We start from the raw sequence: 25,598 nt of genomic DNA, 5'->3' as shown, positions 1-25,598 counted from the left end.
ATAATGTATTTGAGAACACGTGGTGCTTTTGAGTTGGGATAGAGGTTGGGTTATGGACAGGTTTGGTGGCATGGGTAGGTTTAAGGGTGGGTTAAGGTGTAAGGGGTGGTCAACAGTGTATTTACAAATGTAACTACAAAACTTAATTACAGATGTAATTACATACATGTATTTAATCAAGCATAAGTACACAGTAAATACATGTATTTACACAATAAGTACATTGTAACAAACTATTAATTGCTGTGTAAGTACATATTAGTTAAGGCCACTTAATATAAAGTGGGACCAAACATGATTGCCTTTGCATCTTTACTGGCTTTCAGACAAATTTTATTGAATTGGAAATCTTTAAATCCACCTAAAGCATCAGACTGGCTTCAAGAACTGATGTTATATCTACACTTGGAAAAAAATCATGTTTGGCAACCCATATTATCATATTTCTCCACTATAAATGTACTTCCTGAAGAATAATGTGACTTATCTTGTATGTAACTGTAATTTCTCTTTTTTCTTTTCTCTCTCTCTCTTCCCAGACTCTCATACGTTAAATCCACTCATATTAAGTGATAGGACGAAAGTGCAAAATTTTAAGTTATGTTCAGTCAACTTTACTTAATTGCTTAAGTAAAGACAACAGTAGGGTTTACAGTGCAGACAAAGAAAAATTTTTTAAAAATATTTCAGTTTATGGAAATTATTCAGCATTACAGGCAGAGTAGTGACTGAATACTGATGTGGTTCTAGTTAAACTGAAACTGAGATAAAACCCTAAGATAAAAGGTGCAGAGCTGCAGTATAAAACACGTTGGAGGGCTTGTTGATGTTGCCTCCCTAGTTTGTTCTCATTGTCTACACCACATTAAATAGTCCTCTAGCACATTTAAACATATGTCATGTGAAATAGCTCATGCAGAACAGTACTAAATCAAATATAACATACATCTGGGAGAGTTATTGTGTGGAGAAGCCCCACAGCCTCGCACAACCCAGACTGTTGCATGCCCAGAGTGAAGCATGGCGGTGGATCAGAGATGGCTTGGGCTGCAACATCATGCCATTCCCTAGACCCAGTGCTTTTGCTGGATGGGCACGTCACTGCCAAGAACTACCGATCAATTCTTGAGGACCATGCTGTACACTCAACTTGAAACTTGTATCCTGAAGGTGGTGCCATGTATCAGGATGATAATGCACCAATACACATAGCAAAACTGGGGAAAGAATTTATTGAACATGAAAGTTAAGTTGAACATGGCATGAACAGTCACCAGATCTAAATATTATTGGGACACTTTAGGGTGTTTTGGAGTAATTGTTTTCCTCAACCAGCATCACGTACTGACCTGGCTACATGGCTCAAAATCCTTCTGGCCACTGTGCAGGACCTCTGCCTGTCAATCCCAAGATTAGTTTAGTTCCGACCCTAATTTAACACACTAGATCAAACTAAGTCCTTCAGGTTTGTTGGAAACTTACAGGTAAGTATATCAGAGCAAGGTTGAAACTAAAGTGTGCTGGATTGCGTTAGAACTGAGTTTGACACTGTAAGAATGGGTTTTAAACCACAGCAGTTCAAACTGTTGTTCTACCGAGCGACTAAAAAGTTATCAGTATGATGTTACAAACTGAACATTTCTAGTCAAACCATTCTTCTGCAATCTCATACCAAAAGCAGAAATAAGGGCAGTGTTAATAGCTATAAATGTGGGAGAGCACACAAAATATGGAATAATTGAATGTTGATGTTAAATCAAAAGTAATTCACAAATACTTGAAAATGAGATGATTTAATGACAATAACTCTCTATGGTTACAACTGAATTAAGAACAAAATAACTATAAAATGATAAAATATGAAATGATAAAACATATGATATTAATTGTACCCAGCTTAAATGTAAAATTAAAGTTACCAGAGGTAGAAGGAGAGACACAGGGGAAGGGAGAGAGAGAGAGACAAAGAGAGCAAGTAGGCCTCAAAGAGGCAGAGAAGATAGAATCCGAAGAGGAGAGGAGCAGAACAGGAAAAGACAGGCCAGGAAAAGAGACAGAGCCAGAGTTTACCACCCATTTTTTCTATCTTTCTTGACCATGTGACTAAAGCCCAAATGCTGAGACATTTAAACTGACCAATCAACATGTGACCACATCGTAAAACCCCCAAAGTCCAAACACCAGGTCCTGATCTTATCAGTATCTGCCTTTGGAGTCAGTATGGACCTTCTTGAGTCAAAAAGACATGTTTTGTCATATAAACAAATGCATATGATAATTTAGCCTCTTACAACACCTCTGCTCTAACCCTTGTACATCACTAGTTGCATCAAAAATGCTTTTAGGGAATGAATGTATCACAGATTATTTAATTAATACCAATTACATTAGTTGCAATTACTAAACGCAGTGGTGTACGCGGGCTTCCTTCTAGTGGTACGCAGAGGAATTAAAAATGTCATATGTACATGCTACATATATTTCAAAATGTATAAAAAATGATTTGTATATGAATATGATGACATATAGCCTATATTTATAAGGTCCAGGCAACATTTTCAGGTGTTGATGAATATACTATTATATGTTAATACTTTACTATGAAGTACAGCACTTTTCTTTTTACTTTTTAAGAACAGTACCCTACCATTTTTAACTTTTAAAAGCACATTTTAATTTAAATGTTCACGTTTTTAGTTAGTTAGTTTGTTTGTTTGTTTGTTTTACATATAAGCACAGTAGTGTCAGGGTTCTGCCACTCTGGTTTTGTAAATTGTTGTTTTGGTGGCAGAGCTCGGACACTACCCATGTCTGGTCCTGTTTCTGTCTCCGTGTGCGCGCCGTCGTGGGTGTACGCAGAGTGTGCGCGCTCCTGCTTGACGCGGCCGCGCGCGCGTTCTGCGTCCCTCAGATGCGTGTGCTCTTGTACTCGTGTTTGTGTTCGTCTGTCAGCAGCATGGTGTTTCATTCCCAGCGTCTCAGTCTTGTTGGTTTCGGTTTTGGTCGGCGCTGGGATGAAGCATGCGCGCTGCGTGTGTGAGCGCACGGTGAGTGTTTTCATTCATCGAGTGCTCGTGTCTTGCGTCTTTTGTCAAAGCACGTGGCTCGGTGTTTACATTGTGGTCACGTGCTTTTGTCGTGTGCTTCAGTGTTGTGTTATGTGAGCGCATGGCTTGTATTGTCTCTCTGTGTCATGCGCTCTTCCGTCTATTGTCTAGTCCCACCCTCCTTGTTTACTCATTATTAGTTTGTCATGTTCACCTGTGTCAATTTACTTTTTGCTTTATAACCCCCCTCATGTTTTCAGTCCTTTGCCAGTTCGTCGTCGATAGTTTCCTGTCCTGTTGTGTCCAGCCCTGTCTTGTCCAGCCAGTCAAGTTTGTTTGTTCGTTTATTTGTTTTATTAGAGTTTTTCCCCCTCGGGGTTGTTTGTTTTGCCTTTTTGTTTTATTTGTACTTTATTATTAATAAAACCCAATTATTGTTTGCAATTGAGTCCTCGCTCCCTCATCCTTCCCGAACCTTGACAAGTAGAGTCCTAACATTTAAACTATTTATAATATTTAAAGTGGCTGACAATAATAAATATTCTTAATAATAGTAATTAATTTGTCATGTTTTTGAACTGTGCAGAGCTGTAGCTTAAATTGGTCTACTACGCTACTGTATTTCAAAACTACTCATTGTGGTGGTACTTGGAGAGGTGGTACTTGATAAAAAAAAAAGTTGAGAACCACTGACTTAATGTATGAATCAAATTGAAAGTTTTTTGCTCATGTAGTAAACATTAATAAATGGTTATCTCGTCATGAGATACACATTGTCCGTGCATGATTTAAGCATTAATTAATGCATGTTAGTGCAGCCATATTATAAAGGGCTATCAAAATATACATGTATTCCCTAATATTGTTAAGTGTAGCAGATATGAAAAGTAGTATTTCACATGGTACATATGAATTACATGTTTTTCATTTCTAGAATTACACGACATGTTTATTAAATTTACCTGATGTGTTTATCAGTGTGCCTGTATTCTCCTTTAAAGTTCTAAGAAAGCCCATGTTTAAATTTCCTGATTAAGATTACATTTTGTATTGCACATGGGATGGGAGAGAGGTGAGTTTCTGCAATACCTGTCAACATTGGTATGCGAAAATAAGGGATATGCACCCCCTCCCCATTCCCAGCAGGGGTTCAGGATTTGGCGAGGACCGGAATTGAGAACCACAGCCTGTGGTTGAATCTGAGTGAATCTGCAGCATACACTTCAGATCATGGGCTATTGCACTTAGAATAAAATTAAATCCTTCAATTAAATTTGCATTAAAATAGATCCCATTTCATTCAGTTCTGCAGTGTTTTGTATACTGCAGAGTACCTATGTATTATTTCCCTGTGCACAAGCTGTATAGAGCTGAAATGATAATTAAGTCTCCTTGACTCTGACTCTAAAGGCCAGGGCACACTGAGTCGACGGTCAGTCATTGGGCAGCATCATGCCTTTGGTGAGCATCTGCCAATATAATTTGTTTGGTGTGTTGCATTCATGGCCTCTCATTTGGCTGTTGTCAGAGATTGCTTGTTCAGTTCAGAATTTAGAGCAATCTGATTGGCTGTTCATCTATGAATCAGAGTACAAAAAAACCCTGATGCAACAAATCTAAGCAAACAACATCAAGAAGAAACACAAAGAAGCAGACTGTCATTTTGTTGCATTTCTTAAATATTTTGCAAACAATATGGACTATCAGATTATTAGACATATTTGCAGAGTGAATCTCTCTGTAGTGTGTAAGAACTCTGAAAATAGTATCACACTGCTTTGTTTAGGCTTGGTATGTGTGTAGCACTAGTTCTGGCAGTCATTGAGTTGTATTTTATGAATAGCAAGGACCAGATATTTTCAGCTTAAGTCCACCTACATCTTGCATAGCCTAAGAATGAATAAATTAACTCCAAATTTTCAGTGTAGGCTGAATAAACTAGGGGGGTCTGGATGCAAAGTTGCAAAGGTAAAGTTGCAAGCTGAGCTGCATGCAAAGCTTTAAATATGCACACACACCATAACCCTACACTATTGAGTATTGTGTCTGACATTGCATGTCTGAGATATGCACTCTCAGCTTATAAATGCAAGTCTGCATCCAGATTGGAACAAAAAGCACAGCATACCTGAAAGACAAACTGTTTAAATAACTCCCCCTCTACTCTTCATAATCATACATGTTTCTTTTTAATGTTTTTAAAACATCATGTATCAAACATCACTGTCAAATAAAGGTGTTTTTTTTAAACAATTTCCCAATCAACAGAGATTAAAGCACCTCCTAAAGCAGATGCCCAAATTTCTGAATCTGCGTAGAGATGATCTACTGCTGTTTTCTTTCTTGTGCTTCAGGAAGATCTTCTGCTCCGGCTGGACAGAGGACTCTCTCCATAGGAAAAGCTTCCCTGTCGAACACCATCAGTCCATATTGACCCTCGGGATTATCCTCGCACTGGATGGGAATCTGAAAGACCCATACAAGCATTTGTGGAGCTGTGTTGTCTATAATAATCTTCAAATTGTTTAAAATAAATAACTTAAATGTGTGTTTGAATGATTTACTCGAGCTTGACTTGAATTTTCATCAGCAATGTTTTCATCCAACCCGGAAGTGCGTTTGCAACAAGCGTTACCCTTTTTTTAAACATGAAAAACATTATTACTATCTTATTACAACTTTCATTTACATATTACCATGTTAAAGAGAAGCACAATTTAAAGTATATAGAAGTGCAATTTTGTGTACTAGCGTACATGTAGTATTTGATAGCCAGAAGTTTCTAAAACACTAGCGCTAGCATTAGATTAGCTAGATTAGCCTCACCATTGTGTTGATGCTGTTCCAAAATTTGCCAAGTTGTCTAATAAAATTGTTAAATACAAAGATTTAATGAAGATTTTATGTTGAATCTGTGTTTTCTTTTGTTGATTGTCTTTCATTGATCGATCCTTCCGGGTTATTACGGCGCACGTGACTAAATGAGATCCAATAAACATCAAGCGTTTCTACATCTTATAGCACTAATATTTGCTAAAATAATAAAAGGAAAAACTTTACATTTACCTAAAAAGGGTAAACTAAATTGTGTGAGACTGATAATGGCAGCCAGAAGAGAGAACAATGTCAAATTTACTGCGTCACTTATGCACACTGTTACCAACAGCTCACATAAAGAGCAGCTACGTTTCATATAATTTTATGCTAAGATGATGTAATACAACGTATAGCTTTGTAATGTACATATTTTTAAAAAATAAGACCTACATATTAAAAACTTATTAAGAATTTAAGATGCTGGTGACTGTAATGTGTTATTACCAACATGTAAAAAGGGTCTATAGTATGTGAACGTAAATAAACAAAATCACAAATTGAGTTCAAACCTCCACATTTTAGCAAAAGAACTTGATGATTTAATATTTTTATCAACGACTGTATCAAACATCAGAAAGCAGCAAATGTGCACTGCATAAATGCGATGAAAAATAATGATTAAAAAACTATTAAAAAAAATATAATGATAAAATGATAAAAATAAATAACAGAAAACCAACAAAAAAGTAACAAGCATTTTTGGGCTTACTCTATATTACAGTCAGAGTTTGATTGTATTACACTACGTTTACCGCAGTACAAGTTTGGTAAAACATCATCTCAATTAAATGCAACAGTCAAGCAGTCAAGAGTAACAATTAAAGTAAATATTGTGTTGAATGCTCATGCAGTTTTAATATTTTACTTGATTTTAAGAAGATCATCAAACATTTTCCCTTTAGGTACCTTATTAAGGGAAAACATCATTCACTATGAGATGGACATTAATATTTGGAACTATTAAATTCTCTTCCTGGTTTAAGGTTTACTGTCTTTTTTAATAAGTTCAACCATTTTGTCTAAGCAAATGCATGAACCAAAACCAAAGTTATTTAACATTTATGTGTTTTTCATAGAAACAATTTAATACTAATACTTCTGTTTGTTTATTATTGATGTCTTCTGATTCTAAATCTCAGTTTATATGTTAGTTTGATTTACTTTCAAGTAAAACTCATTAAAAAACTTAAAATAACTTGCCTTCAAAAGTTGTTTATTCCTGTTGTCTCTTCTGGAGTTGAAAGTAATAGTCCATGTGGTTTATTTTATTTTGAGTTCATATATTCCAGTTGTAAAAACAAACTAAATTAAATAAAACCTTGTCCATGAAATTATCCTTTATTATTAGCATATCGGACATTCTTAAAGAAACCTCTGACCGTTACTGGCTGAGTTGAATGTCACTAAATCTAATCAACAGTTTGCACGCAGAGGCGTGTATTTGGTCTTTTATGATAAGAAAGCAGGAAACCAGGCCTGCTCAGAACTAATATATCTCCTGCTAATCAGATAATTCAACAATAAAAATCATTATCTCCAAAGCACAAACACGGAAACTGAGCAGTCATCAAGTCTTAATTTCCGGTCTACAATCAATGTATAATAATAATAAAAAAAGTCAAACTACTTTAGCTTAAATATTTAATATTTACTTTCACCTTATTAAAAATCTGAAACTGAAAATGGATTGTTATCTACTGCTTTATTTGTATGGCTTTCTTTAGACCTCCTGTTAAATTTAAGTAAGGAATGCATTATTTTAGTTAAAAAAAACTTATATTAAAAAATGTGTTTTATTGAAACATGATGCAAATTTCTTATCATATTTTACTTTTCACAATTCAATCAGGATTTAGGGAATTTCATAGAACTGACATACAAGGGTTGAACAATGATCATGAGAATGATCAGCGAAACTATTAAGAACAGGGCAAGGCAGTGGCGCAGTAGGTAGTGCTGTCGCCTCACAGCAAGAAGGTCGCTGGGTCAAACCTCGGCTCAGTTGGTGTTTCTGTGTGGAGTTTGCATGTTCTCCCTGCCTTCGTGTGGGTTTCCTCCGGGTGCTCCGGTTTCCCCCAAAGTCCAAAGACATGTGGTACAGGTACAGGTGAATTGGGTGGGATAAATTGTCCGTAGTGTATGAGTGTGTGTGAATGTGTGTGTGAATGTTTCCCAGAGATGGGTTGTGGCTGGAAGGGCATCCGCTGCGTAAAAACTTGCTGGGTAAGTTGGCGGTTCATTCCGCTGTGGCGACCCCGGATTAATAAAGAGACTTTATTAATGAAATGAATGAATGAATGTTCTGTTCTATAGCGAAAGTAGTTAAAATATCATATGTTTGCCCCAATGACTAAAAAATATGGACAACATGACAGCACCTTTTCCCATTGAATGCTTTGAAGACAAAATGCTTCAAGACAGGCACAAACTGTTGAAACTGCTGAAGTTAGAGGGTGGGCATGCGCAGAAGGACTGCCTGATGGAGCCAGAGGTGGAGCTGCGAAATCAAGCTTCCAACCAAATGCCAAATTTTACGTCAAATTAACCACGTCCTCTGAACTTCTTATTTGACCACCTGTATCTGCACTGTAAGGCTCGCTAACATAAATATAAGCACTTGCATTTAAAAAACTTGTAATAATATACAATTTATTAAAACTGTGTGATGAAAGCTGTTGTAATTTAATAAAACAATATATGTTGGACTGCAAAATAATCAATCTTTTATACGCTCTAGACTGAGTTAGACTCAGCTATGAGAACAAAAAAAATCTCTTATAACAGGTTGTTGGTATTTGTTATCTTCATAGGGCTAAAAATATCACTTGTAAAATATAAACAATAACATATAAATGCAGGATAAATTATGCGTTTAAAAGATAAATACAGCAAGACCTCTTAATATCAACAGGATATTTAAATATACCATCCTTGCACTATATAAAATAGTCCATATCAGTTTGTACAATAAACTTAGCAGTATTAATACATCAACTGATGTCTGTCAGCTGCTGCTACATTGCTTGTATATTTATTAAATTTTTTGCCTCCATTTTTATTTGGTTTATTCGATGCCTTAATATCTGCCCACGAGTAATTAACATTTATTTTAATGTATATTAGGTGTTTTTAAATAAAAAGCCAACGTTAAATTATGTTTATAAAACATTTACAGCTCCATTTGTTATGTAAGATTCGGTTTCTGGAACATTAATATTTTATAACAGCAAATTCAGTTAATTAAAACTCAAAATGTCAGAGATGTCCTTTAAAGACCCCTATTTTGCATTTTAAAAGGTCATATTTTGGTTTTAGGTTTTTTTTAGGGTTTTTAACAACATTTTTTTGCGTGCAAGGTCAAAGAACACTTTCATTGTCTTATAATATGTGTTTATTTTTACCTAATTATCCCAGCAACTTTTGTTACCAAACCCCTCCTTAGCGTGAAGCTAATCTGCGGTGATTGGTCCGATAACCCAGTCTGACAGAGAGAAATGCCCACCACGGCTACGAAATAGCAGCCAGAGAGTTTCTAAGAGCCCAATGCAGGAATGCAATAAAGCAATGCAGTTAAACACCTGCATATTGCGGCTTTACTTCAACCCTAATTAAACACAGCTGATCCAACTAATCAAGGTGTTCAAGACGCTTTTGAAAAAAGGAACCAAATCTCAAATGATTTTGAGGCCCACAACAAGGTTATATAGCAGTGCAATTTTCCCCACCAACCGAATTGATTGACAGGCGGCAATTAACATGCCTTCGAAGTAATGCATCCACGTCCACAATACAGGATTTGCAAAGAAACTGAGAAAAAAGATCTGTTCCCACTCTCTGTGATCAGCTGCACCTCAAGAACGAGTTTTACATGTTTATAAAATTTTTTAAACCATGCATGTTTGTAATAAAGAAAAGGGCGTAAATTTTCACAGTAATTGACCGTAAAGGACCGTAAAGTTCCACTCTGCTGAGTAAGGGGAAGCTGCAGGCCCGGAGACCCAACTGCACGCTCAGACCTGCGCGCACATCCCTGCACTTCCAGACCAGACAGTGCCCCCTGCTGTTGGGTTGGGTGAAGCGGCAGGTACGGAGACCCAACTGCACACTCAGACCAGTACTTTCTAGCAAGTATAACAACATCAGAAACGCCAGTAAGGTTATTAATTATTAAAGCGATTCCTGAAAATTATAAAGTTTTATGGCATAAATCAATGTGGTGTAAAATATTACACCAACAAAGAATTATTTCAGTGTTTGATTTGATCAAAATTAGTGTCAAAAGAGCATTATTTTATAATATTTGCAGCTTGCTCTTATTTTATCTATTACTGTACCATTCTGGGACAATTTTCTAGCAATGTTTTCTGGCAAAATAAAAAAAAAACTTTAAAGTAAAAAAGTTCAAATAAAATGCAGCCTATAATATATAGCGCAATTATTATTTGTAACATATTTTAGTGCTGTATAGGTCTACTGTACATATTACTGTATTATCTATCTGAAAGTGCTACCAAAGACAATAACAGAAATACAATAACAGTTTATTAATTATTTATAAGTTCTGTAATGATTACAAACACGTTTTTAGGAAATCAAAATATCAATTAAATTTGCATAGAATTTACAATATGAGCTCTATTAGGTGAAATCAAAACTAATTTGCTTGTGGTGTGTATTTTTTCTCAGATTGATATTACAATTTAAAAAGTGGGTCTCTGCCAACACTAATACAGTGAACCAAAGACTGCAGATATTTCCAGTTTTTTTGCTCTAGAAATGAAAAATCTCCCCAATAAGAATGTAAAGCATTTATTTTATTTGATGTTATTTTCTACGTAAAAAATAATTATTACTCCAATTATTATTTTTTACCATTTTCCATGCATTGTTTACAACTTGACTTGTAGGACCTTATGAAAAAGTACACAAAAATAAAGTTTGTTGTGAAAAAAAAATCTTAGAGTACTATAATTGTGTGTGAAGAAATTTATTGTATATGAAGATAATATTCATTCCCTCAACTCAATACGAAACAGTGATAAATTCTTAATGATAAAAAAAACAACAACAAATGTCTGAAAATATTGAAGCAACTGAACAATATCTATTTACAAATACAATTAATAAAAATACAACAGAATTATTGTATTAAATCAAAAATCTAGTATGTTTAATATTTCATATAATAATCTAATCAATCACAGCCTAATATTTTATAGTAGAAAAATAGTTTAAATTACAATTTAGAAGCAGCTGAAATAAGGTTAGTCGATCTTTTAAACAGCAGGTGGCACTGTGAAGGTCTGGAAGTGCAGGTCTAGCCGTCTGAGCGAGTAGGTCTGAGTGTGCGGTTAGGTCTCCGGGCCTGCAGCTTCATAGCAAAGACAGACTGTGATGCATCAGAACTGCATCAAGTCTCGTCACTCATAAAGCTGCCTGCTCCACAACCACCTCTGAGCCCACCTGAAAGAGCCCTACGACTTTTGCCATACCGCCAGGGCATAAACAATGCCCCATCTTTAGCTGGTGAACACAACAGCTCTCATTGATGTGTCTCGGGTGACTGCTTAGATAACAGTATCTTTATCAGATGTTTACAGAACAAGCAGGAACCCAGTGTGTCTTCAGCTTTCTGTACACAGATATGTGTTGTATTATGTGACAGAAAACCGAAGACTTCTTCAGGCCGTATAGCAAACCACTTAAATCTAATCTAATTGAATGTGTCTATTAAATGAGACTGTAGAAAAAAAGCTAATACTGTTAAGTAAGCACTTTTAAACATCAGATCACTCAACAATAAGTCTCTTTTAGTCAATGATTTTATCAACACAAATTGCCTTGATTTTATGCTCTTAAATAAAACTTGGCTAGATGACAGAAGAGGTGGAGGCATCGCTACCCAGTTTAAAGATGCCAATGAGTGTAAACAAGTGTCATTTGGTGACTATTTGTATTTTGAATATCTGAGTACAGCACTAACAGGTGCTCCACGCATCTTACTGATCATTATCTACAGACCTCCAAAATATTCTTCAACTTTTATTGATAATTTTACAGAGCTGTTATCAATAGTAACCTCTGAATTTGACTATTTTACTATTGCTGAGGATTTTAATATTCACATTGATAATCCAGAAATTAATGCTGTAAAAGAGCTTGTGACTGTTCTTAACACTTTTGATCTGACTCAGCATGTTCAAGAACCCGCACACAATCGTGGACACACTCTTCTACTTAACCAAGGATTTATTTTTATACATATATATATATATATATATATATATATATATATATATATATATATATATATATATATATATATATATATATATATATATATATATATAGTGTGTGACTTGCAAAATGATAGTTACTCTAAACTTTAAAGGAACTTTTTTTTATACAATTTTAAAAAAAAGATTGTTTAGTTTTTAATTATTTTACAATTACAAAGCAGCTGAGTTTTTTACATGCTGATTACAATGCCTTCATCTTCAGCGTCTGGCTCAGCCTGAGGTTGCAGATTGATGGGATAAAAAGTTTCATCATATGCAATTTGCCCATGAAGTCCTCTCTGGTTCTCCACACACTGTACTGAAAGCTGGAAATGAGTAAACATTAGAAATGCATTTCAATTCATTTTTCAGGAATGAAAATACATGTATGATCCAAGGCCTCCTCTCTTTACCTGTACAGTAGATTCAGAACTGTTTTCTGAAAACTGCTCTTGGTTGTTCACAAATTGGTCAGAATCCTTAAAAGAGCAAAAAACAAACAAAGAAGTAAGCAGTCACTGATGCTGCACCCTTCCAAAAGATACAAATATGGGAGAAAAATTATATATACTTTAAAGCTAATATGTACAATTTAAAGAAAAATAAGTTCTTGTCTTACTCTGCCATTTTTTTACAGAAAAGTTGAATCACAGTTGAAGTCAGAATTATTAGCCCCCCCTTTGAATATATATATAAAATTATTTATTTATTTATTTATTTTTCCAAATTATGTTTAACAGAGCAAGGAAATTTTCAGAGCATGTCTGATAATATTTTTTCTTCTGGAGAAAGTATTTTTTGTTTTATTTTGGCTAGAATAAAAGTAAGTTTTTAAATTTTTTAAACAACATTTTAAGGACAAAATGATTAGCCCCTTTAAGCAAATTTTTTTTTCGAAAGTGTCCAGAACAAACCATCATTATACAATAACTTGCCTAATTACCCAAACCTGCCTAGTTGACCTAATTACATAGTTTAGGCTTTAAATGTCACTTTAAGCTGCATAGAAGTCTCTTGAAAAATGTCTAGTAAAATATAATTTGCTGTCATTATTGCAAAGATAAAATGAATCAGTTATTAGAAATGAGTTATTAAAACTATTATGTTTAGAAATGTGTTGAAAATATCTTCTGTGAAACAGAAATTAGGGGAAAAAATAAACAGGGGGTCTAATAATTCTGACTTCAACTGCATATATGATTTTGCAAACTTGAGCAAAAACATTAGAGCTGATTAAAGTAGACTGCAATCTGCCTGATAATAATAGAAGGTAACACTTTGCAATAACAGTACATAAATGATAATGTACTAATAAACATGAGTAACTTGAATAATAATAATGGTAATAATAATAATGGTAATAATAATAATAATAATAATAATAATAGTTCTTATTTTATAAATATAATAAATATGTAGCACATTTCTGCAGACTCAAGGTCGATTTACAATGTACAAATAATCAACATAAACAAGAGAAACTAGGTAAAATGCAGGTAATCAACAGAGACAGGGCAACAAGATACAGGTAAACATGAAATCAATTAAAATACAGTGGCAGATCATACAGTAAGCAAATAGGAAAACAAGATTGGAACAGGTACTTTTATGGTGGGTTTTAAAAAGTGTCTTGCAGTTTAGGTAGATCACAAATATTTTTGGGAACGGAGTTCCCGAGTGTGGGGTCAAAAACAGAGAACGCCCGTCCACCAAATGATCCTAATTTGTGGCTTGGAACTGCAAGTAGACCATTGTGAGAGTATCATAAAGGACAGGTAACCAATCTAGTGACTTCAAAATGGAAGTAATATGAGTAGATATTGGTGAGAAAGAAAAAACCTTAACTGCAGAGTTTTGGATATTTTATGACTTGTATATTGTTGAGTATGATAGGCCATCGAAAAAAAGAGAATCACAGCAAGTCATGATGAAGGCATGAACCAATATTTCAGCATCTTTTGTGTTTAGGAAGGGACTCAACCAAGCAATATCACGGAGAAGAAAGAAGGCAGATTTTTTCAGAGAAGAAAAGTGAGATAAGAAAGAAAAAGAAAGTCAAAGATTACTGTTATTCTTATTATGGTGTTTAAGGTTGAACCAGAGTACCAGCAATATCAACATTGTCAACACAGAACTGAGAAATATGTTTCAATCAACCCGCAAGAACATCTGTTTTGTCTGCATTAAGCTCGAGAAACTTATGATTTATCCAGATTTTTAAATAGTTAATACAAACCAATATGGACAGAACTGTTTTATGGACAGAACTGTTTTATGTGTTATGTGATATAAAGCTGGGTGTTGTCTACATAACAGTGAAAGTTGAGGCCATGATAACTGATAATGTTGCCTAACAAAAGTATGTGGTAAAGACTACAGGCCCAAGAACAGAACCCTGAGGAACACTGTGAGAATCCGAAGTAGTGGATGATTTAACTAGGTGAATAATTACTACCTTTATTACTAGTCAGTACATGTTTGCAAATTCACTAATTAACATTTTAGATTATGGCTCAATATAACTGGCTCTATAAGAAAGAATGACAATAAAAAGTGCACATTTTAAAATACATTTTACTGATACATTATCCTCCCAAAGAAATGCTTAAAGTTTCAATGATAAACACCTGTTTTGCGTCATTATTTATATAATTATATTGAAATCTACCCATTGTAACACTGATCTGAACCCCAAGACACTGCTTTATTCTCTTAAAGAATTAAGTAATATTATTTGAAGCATAATTTTTCCAAACTAAAAATCTATTTTAGCTTACTTAATTTTTTTTTCTCCTTCTGAAGTTCTGTCTGCTGGTTTACTGTGTCAGGAAGAGATATAGTTCACCCAAAAATGAAAATTCTGTAATCATTTACACTCTTCTCACTTGTTCCAAACCTCTTTGAGTTTTTTCTTTTGTTGAACACAGAAGAAGATATTTTGAGGAAAGCTGAAAGCCTGTAACCATTTTCCCATATATTTGGAAGTCAATAGTTACAGTCAAGACTTAATTTGGGCCGTACACTCCGGCCCCGGATACAGCACCTCGGAAATCTGATCCAGCAAGTAGTTTTACAAATCCCTCTCCTTAACCGCCCTCCTCCCCCGTTCGCTGTTCACTTTCACTTTCTTCCGCGACTCCCCAACCCTCTTTATTTTCATCGGCGACAAACCCCCGCTCTTCACTTTCGTCCGCGACACCTCTTCATCCTCAAGTAACATGCCGGATACCCTGATCTGTTCCTGGACCTTTCAATTCACAAATTAACCACTGGTTACAGGTTTACAGCTTTCATGAAGATATCTTCTTTTGTGTTCAACAGAAGAAAGAGGCTCATAAAACCATTCATAGAAACCTTTCATAAACAGTGAGTAAATTTTCACTTTGGGGTTAATTATGCATTAAAACAAATTTTAAAATCATGTACTAGAAATTATAGTAGCCATTGTTTACACATGACCTGTGTAATTAAGGTTAGTTTTTAATTAGTACAGTGCATCCAGAAAGCAGTCATAGCACTTCACTTTTTCCACATTTATTGTTTACATGTTACAATCTTATTCTAAAATGGAGTAAATTTATTTATTTCCTCAAAATTCTTCACACAATACCCCATAATGACAATGTGAAAAAAGATTTTTTGAAAATGTTGCAAATGTATTACAAATAAAAAAAACTTGAAAAATCACACAAACACACATACATATATATATATATAAGTATTCACAGCCTTTTCTGTGAAGCTCTAAATTGAGCTCAGGTACTTTTTTCCCACAGATTATTCTTGAGATGTTTTAGCAGCTTAATTGGAGTTCACTTGTGACCAATTCAGTTGATTGGACATGATTTGACACTTCTTTATAAGGTCCCAGGGTTGACAGTGCATGTCAAAGCACAAACCAAGCATGAAGACAAAGGAAACGTCTGTAGACCACCAAGACAGCATTGTCTTTAGGAACATGGCTGGGGAAGGTTACAGAAAAATTGATGCTGCTCTGAAAGTTCCAATGAGCACAGTGGCCTCCATCATCCGTAAATGGAAGATGTTTGGAACCACCAGGACTCTTCCTAGAACTGGCCAGGCCATCTAAGCTGAGAGATTGGGGGAGAAGGGCCTTAGTCAGGGAGGTGATCAATAACTCGATGGTCACTCTGTCTGAGCTCCAGCGTTTTTCTTTGGAGAGAGGAGAACCTTACAGAAGGACAACCATCTGTGCAGCAATCCACTAATCAGGCCCGTATGGTAGAGTGGCTGGACTGAAGCCACTGCCTGCCTGGAATTTGCCAAAAGTCATCTGAAGGACTCTCAGACCATAACAAACATAATTCTCTGGTCTGATGAGACTAAAATTGAACTCTTTGGAGTGAATGGCAGGCATTACCTTTGGAGAAAACCAGGCACCGCTCATCACCAGGCTAATACCATCCCTACAGTCAAGCATGGTGGTGGCAGCATCATGCTGTGGGGATGTTTTTCAGCAGTAGGAACTGGACGACTAGTCAGGATAGAGTGAAAGATGAATGCAGCAATGTACAGAGACATCCTGACTGAAAACCTGCTTCAGAGTGCTCTTGACCTCAGGCTGGGGCAACTGTTCGTCTTCCAGCAGGACAATGACCCAAAGAACAATGCCAAAATATCAATGGAGTGGCTTCACAACAACTCGGTGAATGTCTTTGAACGGCCCAGCCAGAGTCCAGACATGAATCCTATTAAACATTTCTGGAGAGATCTGAAAATGGCTGTACACCGTCGCTTCCCATCCAACCTGATAGAGCTTGAGAGGTACTGCAAAGAGGAACGGGCAAAAATTCCCAAAGGCAGAGGTGTGCCAAGCTTGTGGCATCATATTCAAAAAGACTTGAGGGTGTAATTAATGCCAAAGGTAAAATCAACAAAGGATTGGGCAAAGGCTGTGAATACTTATGTATATGTGATTTTTAATGTTTTTTATATTTTATAAATTTGCATAAATTTCAAAAATAGAGTTTTCACATTGTCATTACGTGTGTAGAATTCTGAGTAAATAAATAAATTTAATCCATTTTGGAGTAAGGCTGTAGCATAAAAACTGTGGAAAAAGTAAGGTGCTATAAATACTTTCCAGATGCACTGTAGATGCCTTAACTCACCATTAGTTCATAATAAAGTAATATTTAGATTAAATTTTAGTTTTTGATTATTTGTGTACTCTTTTTTTAAAGTGTTACCAAGCAGAACTTTATTTTCATAACTAGTACATAAGAGAACTAATGAAACATTACATTTGTATAAAAGACCAAAGTTATAATTTACTTACTTCATCTGTGATTGAGTTATCAAAACTCTCCTCAGTGTGAATGTCTCCAATGTTTTCTTTTTCTGTTTTACTCTGTAAAACAACCAGAAGGTATTTAAATAAAACCAAGTAATGACAGGCTAACTGCATTTTGTCAATATGGGCATAGACCAGTAGTGGGCAAACCCGGTCCTGGAGGGCCGGTGTCCTGCACAGTTTAGCTCTAACTCTAATCAAACACACCTGCTTATAGATTTCTAGTGATCTTGAAGACACTGATTAGCTTGTTCAGGTGTGTTTGATTAGTGTTGCAGCTAAACTGTGCAGGACACCGGCCCTCCAGGACAGAGTTTGCCCACCTCTGGCCCAGACCCACTCAGGTTATTCAATTCAATTAATAAAAAGGCACTGGTACAGTACATGATCTCTTTACTTCTCATACCTTCTTTTCTTCAAGAAAACACAAAACAATTAACACAAGCAAACTTTTACAAAATCAACAAAAGACAAAAGTAACAAACATAAAAAAGTAAGGAGGTTCAAACAACTCAGAGTTTAAACGTGAACTCTGAGTTGATTTACCGAGAGATTAAAAACTCAGAGTTTCCGGTTTCAGAATCGCGGATCTGAGTTAGGTCAATCAACTTTGAGTAGACCAACTCAGAGTTAAGCACGCACAACGTGACTATAAAAAGGCATTATCAATGGAGCGCAGATATTACGAGTGACCATGGCAACATCTGAAAAAAAGAGATCACCATTTCTTTCTCCAGTTGAACTTGATGTGATCATGCAACGTATATAGCAAATATGAGTGTATACATTTTTAAAAAGAAGCAACCATCAGTGAAACAGAGACAGTTAGCCTGGGAAAACAGCTGCTCAAGTTAATGCGTAATTTTGCATTTAAAATATTTAAATATTTAAGTATAATAAAATAAGTAATGTAATGTGTGATGTTTATACATTTTTCTAAACTTTTTTTACACGTTTATCAGTTTTAATAGAATTAACAGTGTACTAGTGTGTCTGCCTTTTTTCTTGATCAAGTGATAGAGTTTGATATAACATTTAGAAGGTACTAAAAATACTTTTTAGAAAGAATAATAATCCCATTAATCTAGTTGCAGTACATGTAGAAGGTCAGTGAATTTAAGCTAATTATTTATTGTTCTGTGTGTGACTAAAAGGTAAGCAATATCTATGTTTCCATCCAAATATATTACATAAATTTATGTGCAAACCTGGAATATTGTATAAATGATGCGAATAAAGCAGCGTTGCCATCCAACGAGTCAAAGAGAACAAAATCGTCACTTCCTTATTAACTGGCGCCAAATATCGACAGTAAAAACAGAATTTACTGTGGTAGAAGAAGCTGCGTCAATTATTTATTTAATAAATGTACTTGTGCCTCAGAAGACAATGAACACGTGGGGGCGTTTGAAGCCATGAGACGCGGAGACTCTTGACACGCTCCAGATGCTCGGAGGTAGTTGTATACACTAATACTGAAACAGTTAAGGCATTTTAGAATGGCTAAAACAACATTTAAGACGTGTTACAGTGTGCTCAGCCTGCTGGTTTGTCCATTCATACACATTTTTATCATCATATGAAGACCTTTTTTAATGTACATACTGTAATTTGTTCAGTAAAAGTGTTTCCATCGTAGTTTATGCGCATATTTTCTATCAAATAAAAGTTTTTCCTGCTCAATTATGCGTGTGTTTTTTATGCATATTTTCAAAAGTTAAGTGCATCATGATGTTTCCATCAATCGTTTTTATGCACATATCCAAAATGAGCATTAAAATAGGTGGTTGGAAACGCAAGGCAAAGGCGAGATATACCGCTTCGTCTTTAAAAAAGGGGAGGAGACCGACAGAAACTCTGAGTTTAGAGAATAAAACCTGCCCCTGACCAGGTTAGTTTCACAGAGTAAGTTACCACAGTAACTGACTCTGAGTTAAATTTACCTCTCTTTTAGAAACAGGCTTGACTTACCCTGCCTCTTCGAGTTTAACAAACCTGCCATTTTGAAACGGAAAACCCAGAGTTTCTCTCATTTCAGGGTCAAAATACTCTGAGTTTTCACTTAATCTCCTTTCTGAAACAGGCCCCTGGAGTACAAATACTTCTTAACTATACAACCATAAAACACACATGCAACACCACACTTGATTATCAAACAAATCAACTCTCACTGCACCACACCACACACCAATAGTGGTGGTTTTGTCACACAAAGTATGAACCCCTCAATGCCAATAAGAAAAGAATAAAACAAACAATCTATTCAGTTTTCACCAAATAAAATCAATAGATATAATAGTTACATTGCATACATGCCAACTAATTCTCACTAGATTATAAGTAGACTGTTAAGTTGGGGTTAGGGTTAGTGTAAGTTGACATGTACTTGCAAAGTTTCTTATAGTCAGTTAAATGTCTGTTTAGCAGCAGTATCAACAGATATTTAGCAGACAGTCTACTAATACTCAAATGGACTATCAAAAGTTAATTCAAAGAGAGAAAAAAAACATTGACACAAACATTCAGAACTGGGAAAAAGTGATTAGATATATAAATATACAGTTGAAGTCAGAATTATTAGCCCCCCTTTAATTTTTTTTCTTTATATTATTTTTCTTTAAATATTCTAAATATTTCCTAAATTATGTTTAACTGAGCAAGGACATTTTCACAGTATGTCTGATATTTTTTTTCTCTAGGAGAAAGTCTTATTTTTTTATTTCAGCTAGAATAAAAGCAGTTTTTATAAAAAAAAAAAAAAAAAAGATTTTAGGGTCAAAATCATTAGCCCTTTTCAGATATTTTTTTTTCGATAGTCTACAAAACAAACTACATGGTTAAGAAATGTGTTGAAAAATCTCTCCGTTAAACAGAAATTAGGGAAAAAGATAAACAGGTGGGGCTAATAATTCAGAAGGGCTTATAATTTTAAATTCATCTGCATATAATAAGCTTCCTCAGAAATCTCCACAATGCATCCTATTTATAAAGAACCCATTGCATCACATTAGGCATCCATGCTCCTATGCTAGTTGCAGAATATTGTTGGCCACGTAGCAGCAGCCCAATCACAATAGAAAATGTACAGCTTTCAATCAATGGATGTAAAGTTTGTTATCGGGCATTATCAGTCTTAATAAACAACATGCATTAAAACATTGATGACTACGATGCAATATGTATCAGCCACACACCCTTACAACCAAGGATGATACTGGCTGTGTACTCTGTCCACGCTCCCCTAATATAACGACAACGTCTATGTGGGAAAGGCAGCAATGTCCGGCAATCCGCCATTTCATTCATTTATATTGAAGTTACATAACCCACAGCCTTAGCATCAGTGCAAATTAAACCAAAAAGTAATAATAAAGGCAACCCTACTAGATGAAGATGTTTTGTTACTAACCGTAATCATTTTGTTGCAACTTATGTGGGATATAGTTAAGATTAGGGACATGTTTAGGTGCTAACATGAGCCGCATGGTTACACACCACAGCAGCTGCCTGAAATGCTGATTTAAGGCATGACTGATTCATGCTTTCATGATGTTCACTCCAAATTTTGCCCTTTAAGTCCAAATGTTGCCACAGAAATCGAGATACCTCAAACCGTTTAGACTTACCATTATGCTGTTGTGCTGTCTCATGCTGTTTGATAAAAGTTTCCTCTTCCGTGTCACACACGTGCACCAATAAGATTTGTGTACTCCAGTTTTCAAAAATAAGTTAAATGCTTTCAATTATTGATATTTTTATCAGCTAAGTGCAGCTAAAGCAAAACTAGACAAAACTTGAAGCCAAAAAAAAAGCCAAAATGGTAATTAAAGGTGAAATAAAAAAACAAAACAACAGGAAACGAATTGAAGTTTGACAAAAAAAAAAAAATCTGAACATACTGTATTCTTGGTGTTCTTATGACAGTACATTTATACAGTTAATTTCTTAAAATAGCATGTAAATTAAACAAAACAGGTGTCGAGAATGTTTTTTACAGTTATTGCTCAGTTTAATTTCGTTTGATTTATTTTGGAATATAACAACAAAGGAAAAAAAGCCATTTTCCCTTAAATAGTGTGAGATCGACAGCAATAACTCATTTGGAAATGTTTTATTTTATCCCTGGTTTACTGAACCTCTTTCAACAGATAGTAATTTAATCTAAATAAACACATAATTTTAAGTTAACTTTATCATTTTATAAGTTTAATTACTATTAATTAAAATAAAATTAGGTGTGCCCCTAGGATTACCGTCCTACACATGTGATTTGAAATGTAGAGAATTTAGAATGTAACTGCCAGATTTTTTAACCACGTTTAAATCTGCCCATCCTCTTGATTAAAGCATCATGTATCTCCATAAAAACTGAATCAGAATACAGTGTAAAGTTCTAAAGCGTTTTTGAAAAAAAAAAAAACACTACAGGAAGACAGTTGAGAATTTCTAAACTTACCGATAAAAATTAAAAATAAACCTACCTTCAAAAATCAAACAGGTCGTCGTCCTGTCCCTTCTGGATTTAAAATACATGGTTTATTATATATCAAATCCACATTCTCTAGTAATTAAATACAGATATTTAGCCTTGCCTCATGAACTGATTAAGTCTACCAGTCATTCTTCCAGCCATCCTCTGACCGTTACTGATTTGAATAGAGGTCTCCAAACCTATGCATTGGTTCAGCACGTGCCTGTTTTCATCTTAATAAGCAGGAAATACAGTAGGTTAGAACACAGAAATGGGGTCATGCATGAGTCATTACCAAAGCAGATCTGAACTGAAATTGGTGCAACCATTGGCGCCAAAGATGCTGGCAAATAACACCAGCTCTTGCACTTTTAAATACCATGCAATCTCCATCACTTCTCCAGCTAAATTTTACTTTCTGGTCATTTACCGTCCTCTCCATCAGTTGGGTCCATTCACTGAAGAATTGGATGGACTGCTGTTCTCATTCCCTAAGGATGACAGCCTGCTTGTAATATCAGGTGATATAAACATTCACTTGAACAAACCTTCTATTCTCTCATTCAACATCATTCAACCTTAACCAACTAACTACCATGAACACACTATAATCAAGTAATTAACTTGATTTTATCTTCACAAGAAATTGCTGTTCTGATAAGGTCACAGTTAAACCATTACACACTTCAGACCACTTCAGCTTGACCTTTGACTTAATGCTTTCTACAAACACACCGCCACCCTCTCAACCAGTGTCTTTTAGGGCGCACTCACACTATGTTATCCAAACTGTGCCCAGGCATGTTTCCCGCTACGTTTGAGAAGTGTGAGTCTCTGAATCGTGCTCAGGTGCGGTTCAGTTGCCCAGCCCTGGCCCTGGCCCTGGCCCTGTTGAAACTGGTGTACCAGAGCACAGCTTTGGAGCGGTACGCTTGTAGTGTGAGTGCAAATTGCACCTGAGCCCAAAACTGAAGACTCGTCATCACTTTTTGGGGACTGTTTCATATCGATGTATTAATCATTCTTAATTTCAATGAATGCAAACTGTCATAGTTTATTAAAGACGCAAACTCCTCGCTGCATTTCAGCTGCATCTTCAGGTAACCTTGTAATATGTGCAGCTCGGGGACTCTTATGATAATTAATTAGCATCAATAGTGGTGAATCCATTCGACAAAGTGTTTGACTGTGTGTCACTGCACCCCAAACAACTCTAAAAATAAATAAAACACTAATGCAATCTCCTCTGTGCTGAGCGAGATCGCTTCTCTTCCAGTTAAACTGAACAGTTGAATCATCGATGATGCAAGTGTGCTCAGGTCCAGTAGGTAAAAATGCTATGTAAATGCAGGCCGAGGGGGAGAGTGGATGGGGACAATCACGCTTTGACACAGTTAAAGGCAGCTGTACCTAATGATCTGCACTCTCTGTCCTCCACACATTTCCCCTCTACAGTCTCATCTTCGCTTCCCTCACACACCCAGTTCTCACTTCTTGATTTTAGTAGTGCAACAGAAACGCTCTGTTCCACTTTAACATCCTGCATTGATGACATTTGTCATCTCTCCACAGAACAATGCGCCCTACTTTCTCTAACTTAATTCTTCTAACTTAGTTCAGCCAAAACCCTTTACTACACTAAAAAAAATTAACAACAATTTAGACACCTACTTATTATTTAGGATGTTCAATACTCTGCTCTGTCCTCCTCCACCACTTCCTTATCAGCTGATGATTTGGCCTCAATCTGTTTTCCAACACGTCCATCCCAATTCTTCCATCTGCAGGGAATTCACTTTCTTCCTTCTCACTCTTTACAGAGGAAGGAGTATTCACATTTCTCCTCTCCACCCAGCCTACAACCTGCCCTCTGGACCTAATCCACTCGCACATCCTGCAGGATATTTCCTTGATTATTGTGCCGACCCTAACAAACATCATTAAGATCTCACTCTGCTCTGGCACATTCCCAACTACTTTTAAGCAGGCCAAGGTAATGCCATTGCTCAAAGAAATAATAATAATAATAATAAAACAATACCCAATACCTTATTGATTGAAAATTACAAACCAGTCTCTCTCCTTCCTTTCATTGGCAAAACACTGAAAAGAGTTGTTTTTAACTAATTTTTCACATTTTTATCTTGCAATAACCTGCTGTATCCAAACCAATCAGACTTCAAATGTGGACGTTCCACTGCGACTGCACTACTGTCAGTCACTGAAGCCCTGCAGATTGCCAAAACAGGTTCTAAATGATCCATTCTGCTTTTACTAGACCTGTCTGCTGCTTTAGATACAGTGAATCACCAGATTCTACTGTCCACCCTCTCCTCAATGGGCATCACTGGAACCCCGCTCTGCTGGTTGGAGACTTACCTCACCGGCAGCTCAATTAGTTAGCTTGGAACAAGTTCAAATCATTGATGCGCACTGACAGAACAGCTACTGGCACTGCTCCCTCTTACCTCCACCTGCTTCTGAATGTCTACATCCCCTCCAGGAGCTTTCGGTCAGGGAGTGAGCACCACCTTGTGGTACCATCGCAGAGAGGCCAGAAGTCACTTTCCTAAACCTTTTCATTCAATGTTCCCCACTGATGGAATGATCTGCCCATTCCCACATGGACTGCGGATTTACAGGTATCCTTTAAACCTGAATGTCACGTTTTAGCGTGATCAAAACAGAAACAAAAACAAAAAGGTGCGGATCCAAGTGCAGATATTTAATTATTTACAGTGAAACAACGAGGTGATCAAAATACAAAGTAACAAACAAACGACAAAACCAGAAACTAAAACAGAGACAAGGCTCAGAAACAATAACACTAGACTAAGGCAAAATTACAAAAACACAATCAGGAACAACGAACTATGAATACAAGACTTACTGGATACTCGGACAAGGAAGACAATGTAGACAAACGACGCGATGCAAACAAAGGTGAAATGGTTGTATAAATAGTCCAGATAATCAACGGTAACACAGAACAGATGTGATGACAGTTCAGTGTATATGTTCCGGTGTGTGCGCGGGGCATGTATGATAATGTAGTTCTTTTCCTGGGACGCTGTAGTGCCTACAAAGTCCTAGTGCACTACAGCGCCCTCAGGTGGTGACTGACGGATGTGACACTGAACCCCTGTGAATAATTTAAGAACTCAAGGATTCTGGTAGTGCCTAGAATAGCAAAGTCCACTAAAGGAGGTCAAGCTTTTTTATATGTTCTCCTTAAGTCTGAAATAGCTTTCCTGATAATGCCAGTGTTATGTCCCTTTATGTATTAATAGTGCTCTTTTTATTTTTGGGAAGTGTTCTGTGTCTCTCTGCAGGAAGCAGCTGCTTGCTCCTTTGTTTGGTCCTGCCCCTGCTCCAATTGATGCCACACCCTGCCTAGTCAGCTGACTCCTGGCTGCCTATTAATTCTTCCATTGGCACTTCCTGTTTAGCTGTTTGAGCTCACTTGTGGTTGGTAGTGGTGTGTTTTTGATTATAGAAAGAAATTGTGTGTTTAGTAGTTAGATTTGTTGAATTTAAGTTTGTCTGAGTATCTGAAGAAAATCTGTAAAAGTATTTAGTGCATTAGTACTTGCTTTGTTGACACTGACAAT

The 25,598-nt window shown here is 36.0% G+C and overlaps 3 long non-coding RNA genes across 3 annotated transcripts in view; 1 reads left to right on the top strand and 2 right to left on the bottom strand.

The window, feature by feature from the left end:
* LOC147838945 (uncharacterized) overlaps positions 1–25,598 on the top strand; it is a 1,276,407-nt gene that overhangs the window by 408,850 nt on the left and 841,959 nt on the right. The gene's annotated exons all lie outside the window — the stretch shown is intronic.
* LOC103909482 (uncharacterized) lies at positions 5,218–5,721 on the bottom strand. The gene is made up of 2 exons (XR_015520608.1): positions 5,612–5,721; positions 5,218–5,513 (listed from the first exon to the last, which is right to left on the bottom strand). It is a non-coding gene; the product is annotated as an uncharacterized LOC103909482 (long non-coding RNA).
* LOC141379906 (uncharacterized) lies at positions 12,322–22,220 on the bottom strand. The gene is made up of 5 exons (XR_015520588.1): positions 22,109–22,220; positions 21,998–22,032; positions 17,502–17,573; positions 12,616–12,681; positions 12,322–12,528 (listed from the first exon to the last, which is right to left on the bottom strand). It is a non-coding gene; the product is annotated as an uncharacterized LOC141379906 (long non-coding RNA).

This window comes from Danio rerio, chromosome 21, assembly GCF_052040795.2.
Source record: "Danio rerio strain M-AB ecotype USA chromosome 21, GRCz13ab, whole genome shotgun sequence".
Classification (NCBI taxonomy): domain Eukaryota; kingdom Metazoa; phylum Chordata; class Actinopteri; order Cypriniformes; family Danionidae; genus Danio; species Danio rerio.
Note: the sequence above shows the minus strand (reverse complement) of the source record. Positions and strands in the feature narration are given on the sequence as shown.